At 39.1% G+C, this 7,500-nt stretch overlaps 3 non-coding genes across 3 annotated transcripts; all 3 read right to left on the bottom strand.

Annotated features, from left to right (window-relative positions):
* Nucleotides 1–819: 819 nt before the first annotated feature.
* Nucleotides 820–892, bottom strand: Trnav-cac (transfer RNA valine (anticodon CAC)). Its single transcript has one exon. It is a non-coding gene; the product is annotated as a tRNA-Val (tRNA).
* A 2,886-nt stretch (nt 893–3,778) lies between these two features.
* Nucleotides 3,779–3,852, bottom strand: Trnan-guu (transfer RNA asparagine (anticodon GUU)). The gene has a single exon. It is a non-coding gene; the product is annotated as a tRNA-Asn (tRNA).
* A 3,437-nt stretch (nt 3,853–7,289) lies between these two features.
* Nucleotides 7,290–7,362, bottom strand: Trnav-uac (transfer RNA valine (anticodon UAC)). Its single transcript has one exon. It is a non-coding gene; the product is annotated as a tRNA-Val (tRNA).
* Between the last annotated feature and the right edge of the window lie 138 nt (nt 7,363–7,500).

Genomic DNA, 7,500 nt, shown 5'->3' with positions numbered 1-7,500 from the left:
TCAAGTCTGAATGACAACTTCCTTTAACTTAGGGTCGCATTTTTGGGTATAAAAGGAGTGTACAGTAAGACTTAAAAATGAGCTGTTAATCTGACGAAGAATCAATGATCACTGAAAATACCAAAATCGCTATTCAAGAATTACATCACCTTCGCCTGTGGAACAAGAGCTCGAATATACCCTCGGCCAGAAGGCACTTAAGAAAGGAATGAGCCATTGCTATAAAAAAAATACCAAACTCTAAGATTACATAACTGACCGACATGTAATGACGCCCAGCCTATAAAACATGCAAAATAGGATATTCCAAGCTACTTTGTTTTTTTAAAGTGCCTATGAAGTAAACATTTTTTTGCATAATTTTGTAGCTTATTATGTTCTTATTAAGGAGTAACAAAAGAAATTTCAAGAAAAGAAATTTAAATCGGCTTTTTGGTGGCTCCAAGTCCCTAAATTAGACGTTATCAGTGTCTCCCAAAATTCACATTACGTCACATTTGTCATCAGAGCCAAACTCGTTAGCAGTGTCTTTGAAAATTCACGGATCACTTCTAAATCAAAATATTCGTTCACGTTGACATGAAAAGAGCTTATCATCTTTTATCACGATTCACAAATAAAAAAAATCGAATCGCAATTCACAAGGAAAAAAATCTCCTAATTACACTTTGCGCAAAAAGTATAGGGGACTCTTAGGGCAAGGACAAACATCTGAAGTGTATTACATAAGAGAATAACTCCTCTCGGCTACTTTTTTTTGTAGAAATAAAATTAAGCCTCGGGCCGTCCTTGCCTTTGCTCAAGGTTTTCTAAAAAATATGTTTCTGGCAGGGCTCGAACCTGCGGCCTTCCGCGTGTGAGGCGGATGTGATAACCATTACACTACAGAAACAAAACATTTCAACGTATTTTAATATGGCCTGTTCATTATAGTAGCTCATCAACGCAAATGTTACCTTTGGTTCCAAACAGATCCTCCAACTGATCATTTGTGCTACGTGAGAGACCATTGAAAGCCTCCATGCCAAAAAAACGAAACACAATCTTGGAAATCTAAATAATATGTTATGAATAGTTCATATTAGGGGCCCATAAGTCTAGGCACAAATTTGGCTATGTCCACTAGCGCGTTGAATTTGGTAGCAGAGATTGCTTCGTGGAAAATGGTTCACCCTCATCAATCGGCTGGACTGCAAGTTTTTATTCGATCTAAAAAAACGGAATTACGTGATACGCAAGAAATTTCGAAAGATTCATGACAATTGCGTGGAAGAGAACTAAAATGAAAATACTTGAAGTTCAATTGGTAAACGACATGACTTATTTCTGTGGCATTATCCAACCTAATTGTTTCCTGATCAAAGAAAAACAAGCGGTTCAGCAAGCAGTTCAAAAGGTAAGCGAGGAAAACATACTTATAAACCGAATGTTAATCGCAAATCAATGATAAATCAAATTTCAAACAACATGTCAACTTTAACATTTAGTTCAATATTCAAAGTGGGTTATCAAATCACCAAGCCGCAAATTATTTCTCGCGCAATGTGTAATAAAAGGGCAGTTGCAAATTCGTCAAGAATCGCAAACTTAGATTTGATTACTGTAGTCAGCAATCTTTTAGTCCATGAAATATTCCACGAGTGCTGACAAATTTGAATTCATTTTTGATCGCCTCTAGATATCAAACGAATTGATTTTGGAATTTAAGTTAAAAGAACCCATTTTAATACTTTTGGCCTCCAGGTATCACTTAGTACTAGGAAACAGGAGGAACACAAAAAGTGCATCTCCTCGGCGGGGAATCGAATCCCGGTCTCCCACGTGACAGGCGGGGATACCCACCACTATATTAGGAATTCGATACTCGATAGGTGAAATTTGAATGGGTGGAGAGTAAATAATATTTTGTTAACAGGTTTTTTTTAGTTCTTTCTGTTTTCAAGACTCACCCGATTAAAGAAGGCGCCTTCAGCAGGAAATAAATCAATATAGGCTTTCTTGTTAGCCTGTGTATGTTGCATTAATTTGCATCTACTTCAGTCCAAGTGTTGTCGTCAGGAGTCTGATAATTCCTTTATTATTACATACACCAAAACCACCGAAACAGGTTCTCACCCTTCGAGAACACTATAAGCTTTATATTCCTTGCCTCTAAGGTTTTTCCCTCTTTATGTAAGATGTAATTCACGCCTAAAACAGTATTCTTACATGAAGTCCACTTAAAGGTAATTAGCGCTTCCATTTAGAATGAGTTTAACAAAAGACGTAGGTTTTTTTTATTATAGCTCAGCAACCTGTCCGCTGACCGTAGCGTAACAAACTTCGGTCGGCTCACAATAATGCTGCAATCAAACCAGAGTAGACTAGAGGACACAGTGGTCAATCTTCTGCGCGTGTGCAACCTTTGTAGTAGATAGGTGGTAGCGTGTTTCAGGCTGTCACAACCTAGTTGTCTCAAAGGAATTCTAAGCAACCACACAAGTCACTAAGTCGTGGTGTTTCCAAAGCGTAGAACGTTTTCCTGCAGAGCTCAAAAAGTACAGGACAATATGGATTCTATTTGTTGAAGAGCTGAGAAATGATATATCCTAAACCGCAAAAAATAATCCACGAGTCTCCACATGACCCTTTACAGAGGAATGTAGCCTAATGTAGGCTGCTTTTAACACATCTGCAGCAGATATTGCATTTATCATGTCGAGTTCAGTCTGCTCAGTTTCTAAGCTTTTCGTCCGTGTAGTGATCGCAAACTTTTGCAAACTTAGAAAAAAAAATTGGATATATATCATATGGTAATTTAGTCGCCATAAATTCTTCTAAGGAAAGTTTGACTTGCCGGTCCGTTAAGTTTTAGAGATTTTTCCAAAACTAAAGCCAACCGGGCCTGTCCGGGAGTCAAACCCGAGACCTCTCGCACCCATAGCGAGAATCATGCCATTAGACCAACAGGCCGGACATAACTATGACAGACGAGAAGAGGGAATTTATCGTTGTCATAAAAGCAGATGGCAAATCACCTGTGCCACGACTTATCATGAAGAGACTAGCGTTATTGGCCCATTGATCAGAGTTGCACTTCGTCGCATTTTGCAAGTCTCAATGACAACTTCTTTAACTTAGGGTTCTTGGATATAAAAGGAGTGTACAGTAAGACAATACAAGTTGTTAGTCTTACGAAGAATGAAAGATGATCATTGAAAATACCATAATCGCTATTCAAGAATCACAACAGCTTCGCTCTACTGTGGAACTAGACCTCAAACATAGCCTCGGGCAGAAGGCTCTAATGAAAGGAATAAGCCATTACTATAAAAAGAAACTAGCAAATTCTAAGATCTTAGATTGGCCATCTGAGATTTTCAGGAGGTATGGTCGCAGCAAGCGGCTTTTCAAATTTTACCCAGCTCCTGGCATGGTAGTTTGAATGAGGAGTTGCACGAACCAACATCTACTTCAGCTAGAAACTCAGAAATAAGTCAGACCACATCTCTACCATCAATCTCACCAAAGAAACAAGCTTCTCCATTAGAATTAAGGGTGCGCACATCACATAACTGACCGATATGTAATGAGGCCCAGCCTATAAAACATTGAAACCAGGGTATTCCAGGCTATTTTTTTCTTTTTTAGCTAAATGGTAAGGATGTAACTTGATTTCTAACTCGAAGCATGTGAAAGCAAAGCCACCTAACAGAACGGTTAATATATTTTAACGAGAAATGAGCCATAAAAATATGTCACAAGGAAAAAACTGAATTGAAAATAAAACGTGAAACCACGTCCCCGGGTGGGCTTGAACCACCAACCTTTCGGTTAACAGCCGAACGCGCTAACCTATTGCGCCACGGAGACTACCGGTTATATCAGAAACTAATGATCCCTGGGCAATGCTTTGGGTGCAAAAACTGCTTTAAGCTTTCTAGCGTCCAAAAATGACAAACACCGGTTCGTTGGACTGCTTTATGAAAAGCGTTTAGCAAACATGTATTAACAGAATTAGTAACTATGTTTTTATACGGCATAGCCTTGTTATGTCCGTCCACCATTCCATGTTTCTTGTTATTGTTGTTGTTGTTGTTGGTGTTAAACCAGTTCTATCGCTAAAATTAGCCTCTAACACCAAATGTTCCATCCCATAAAGAAAATTAGAAGACAGTGATCAACGGAGCCGCCGTAGCTTTGATGGTTAGAGCAACTGTCTAGTAAACAGGAGGTAATGGGTTCAACTCCCATCAGGGCCTTTTGTTTTATCTCTTTTTTATTTGCACCAGTACAATTTCGCAATTTGTCTCATTGCCTGCGTTTAAGAGTACTGGTAGCAAGAGGTGGCTCGTAAACAACAACGACCGAAAGAGAGCACACGTCTTTAGAAACAACCAGAAAATCAATAATACTCCAAATCGAGTTAAATAAGCGACACCTTTCTGAATGTTCTCAAGCAGAAAATCAACATGATAGGGGTAGACAGTAGTTCAAACAAAGGAAACTTGATTCCTCAAGAGAACTCAGAATTATTTTTTGTCGAAAGTTCATGATAAGACCAAAAAACGTCTTTCTTTATCTCATTACCAAGCTCAGATTTTATAATCTTTCTTAATCTTTTACACGCATGACCCGTTCCTCATTGCTGATCCTAGAAGTATGCAGAACGCGTGTCACATGTGGGCTCAGCGATGACCCAGCGCAACCATGGTGGCCCTGTGGCTTAGTGGTACAGTCTGAAGGTCTGAGGTTTTGCTTCTCGTTATCTCATCAAGACTCACGACTTTTTCTTTTGCGTCAAGCTTTGTGCTAAGGAAAACTCAATTTGATGGAGAATAATTTTTATATTAGGATCAATCCGAACTATGGTAGAACCTCGATCACATTTAGTCCCATCTTATTATTTATTCCCATTATTGCTTCATCAGGGGATAAGTTTTTGCTCAATTGATCGCTTGTAAGACCATAGTGCAATGTTTTACCCGTCCTCTGAAGATTGCAGGCTCAAGCCCTACTAAATACCGCGAAAACGCTTCTTGCTACATTATTTAATTTTCTGTTTCTACGTTCATGCAAAACTCAAGACAATCACATTGACTTAATATTTTAATTCAGTTCTAGGCTTGACCCGGTGTTACGCGATAAAAGATGACGTAATGTGTTTTCTTAATTGTTCAAGAACCTTTAGTGGTCTGTTCTATGACTTTTATCGATCCGTATGAAGTCCACCTCCAGTCCAAACCCAGAAAGGGCTCCTTTTAAAGCCTAATCACAGCCATTCGAGAACAAAACGTACATAATAGCCAGAAACTCATCACGCAAAACAAAATGGTTCACGAATTATGTTTAATCCAACTCTTAATTCACGGGTCATCGGTTTAAATCAAAATGTTCGTTCACGTGGACACGAAAGGAGCTTATCATCTCATTTCACGATTCACCAATAAAACAAATTGAATCGCGATTCACAAGGAAAAAAATCTCCTAATCTCGCTTCACGTAAAAAGTAAAGGGACCCTTAGGCAAGGACAGACATCTGAAGTGTGCTAAATAAAAAGAGAATAACCCCTCTCGGATACTTCTTTTGTCGAAATAAAATAAAGCCTGGGGTCTTCTTTGCCTTTTGCTCAAGGTTTTCTAAAAAAATTGTTTCTGGTAGGTTCATCATAGTGCCTCATCAACGCAAACGTTACCTTTGGTTCCAAACAGATCCTCCAGCTGATCATTTGTGCTACGTGAGAGACTATTGGAAGTCTTCCTCGAGCTTCGCTTTCGAACAACTGTTCGCGTCTCGGAACAGATAATATCCGTACGTGGATAAATACCCGAGTATATTTTCGCAAATCTGCAGCATATCTTGTATTTATCGTGTAGAGTTCAAAGGTCAGCAATAACCCAGCGCAACCATGGTGTCCCTGTGGCTCAGTGGTAGAGTCTGAAGGTAATGTGATTTCTTAATTGTTCAAGAACCTTTAGTAGTCTGTTCTATGACTTTTATCGTATGAAGTCCATTTCCAGTCGAAACCCAGAAAGGGCTACATTTAAAACCTAATCACTGCCGTTCGAGAACAAAACGTGCATAACAGCCAGAAACTAATCGCGTAAAACAAAATGGTTCATGAATCATGTTTAATTCAGCTCTTAATTCATAGGTCACGTCTAGATCAAAATAGAGGACGGGAACGTCAGTTGACAACGGCGCGCGCAGGAAAAATACCGGTAAGAAACTGGGTCGAGAACGTCGCCCCGTTGTGTTTCAGAAGTGATTTAGCAGTCGTTGCCACGAAGTTGTTCAAGACTGAATTAAATTATTTGATTTAGAAATTCGTGTCGAAATAAAATTGATTGTCATTTTCTTTTGTTGCGTGAGCACGACTTTCTTGTTTTCATCAGCGCTGATTAAAAAACTTTAAGACATAAAAAAGTGCAAACCCGAGAAAATTCATGATCAGTAAAAACGACTACGACAACAAATAGATAAAAAAATTTTACGGTATGTAAGCTTCGTGATAGTTCATTTGATCGACTGCTCCAAACTTCAACATGCAGCATGGTTATTGATGAATCGATTTACGATAAAATTCAACGGCATCCCATTCTTAGAGTTTTCACATAGGCTTAAAGAAATGTATTAAAGAAAAGCCCTTTTATTGTCTAATGCCTTGCTCATTCAAAAGCCAACTGAGTCCTGAAATCTTGGATCGCTTGCCAACGATTGTGTTCCAATTTCCTTTCGGGAATCCAGCATATTGAAGCGGCAAGTTTTCAAAAATACACCAATTAACACATAGAAAGGGACCCAATTATCCTGAATATGAGTTTTCAAATACTTCCAAACAGTATTTTCTCATTTGGATCGATTTACAAGTGCACAATTGACGGAAATCTCAGACGTTCTGATCGCGACGGGAAAACCAGCGAAGTGACGTCCTGAACTTGTTTGGGAGAACGGCAACGCTAACACCGGAAGTCGAATGGTGTCGTGTCCAGACTATTCCGCGCGCTCTCCCGTCCTGAAATGACGTTCTCATCCTCTTGCTGAACCTCTCTAATATTCGTTCACGTCGACATAAAAATAGCTTATCATCCTTTATCACAATTCACAAATGAAAAAACTCGAATCGAGAATCACAAGGAAAAAAATCTCCTAATCACACCGCGTAAAAAGTGTAGGGGACATATAAGGCAAGGACAAACATCTGAAATGTCCTACATAAGAGAATAACCCCTCTCGGCTACTTTTTTAGTCGAAATAAAATGAAGCCTAGGGTCGTTCTTTCCTTTTACTTAACGTTTTCTAAAAGGATTGTTCCTGGCAAGGCTCGAACCTGCGGCCTTCCGCGTGTAAGGCGGACGTGATAACCACTACACCACAGAAACCAGATGTTAATTGCTAAGAAAAAACTTAAAATTTATTTTAATATGGCCTGTTCATTATTGTGCCTCATCAGCGCAAACGTTACCTTTGGTTCCAAACAGATCCTCCAACTGATCATTTGTGCTACGGGAGAAACCATT

Source organism: Stylophora pistillata, chromosome 9, assembly GCF_964205215.1.
Source record: "Stylophora pistillata chromosome 9, jaStyPist1.2, whole genome shotgun sequence".
Lineage (NCBI taxonomy): Eukaryota > Metazoa > Cnidaria > Anthozoa > Scleractinia > Pocilloporidae > Stylophora > Stylophora pistillata.
Note: the sequence above shows the minus strand (reverse complement) of the source record. Positions and strands in the feature narration are given on the sequence as shown.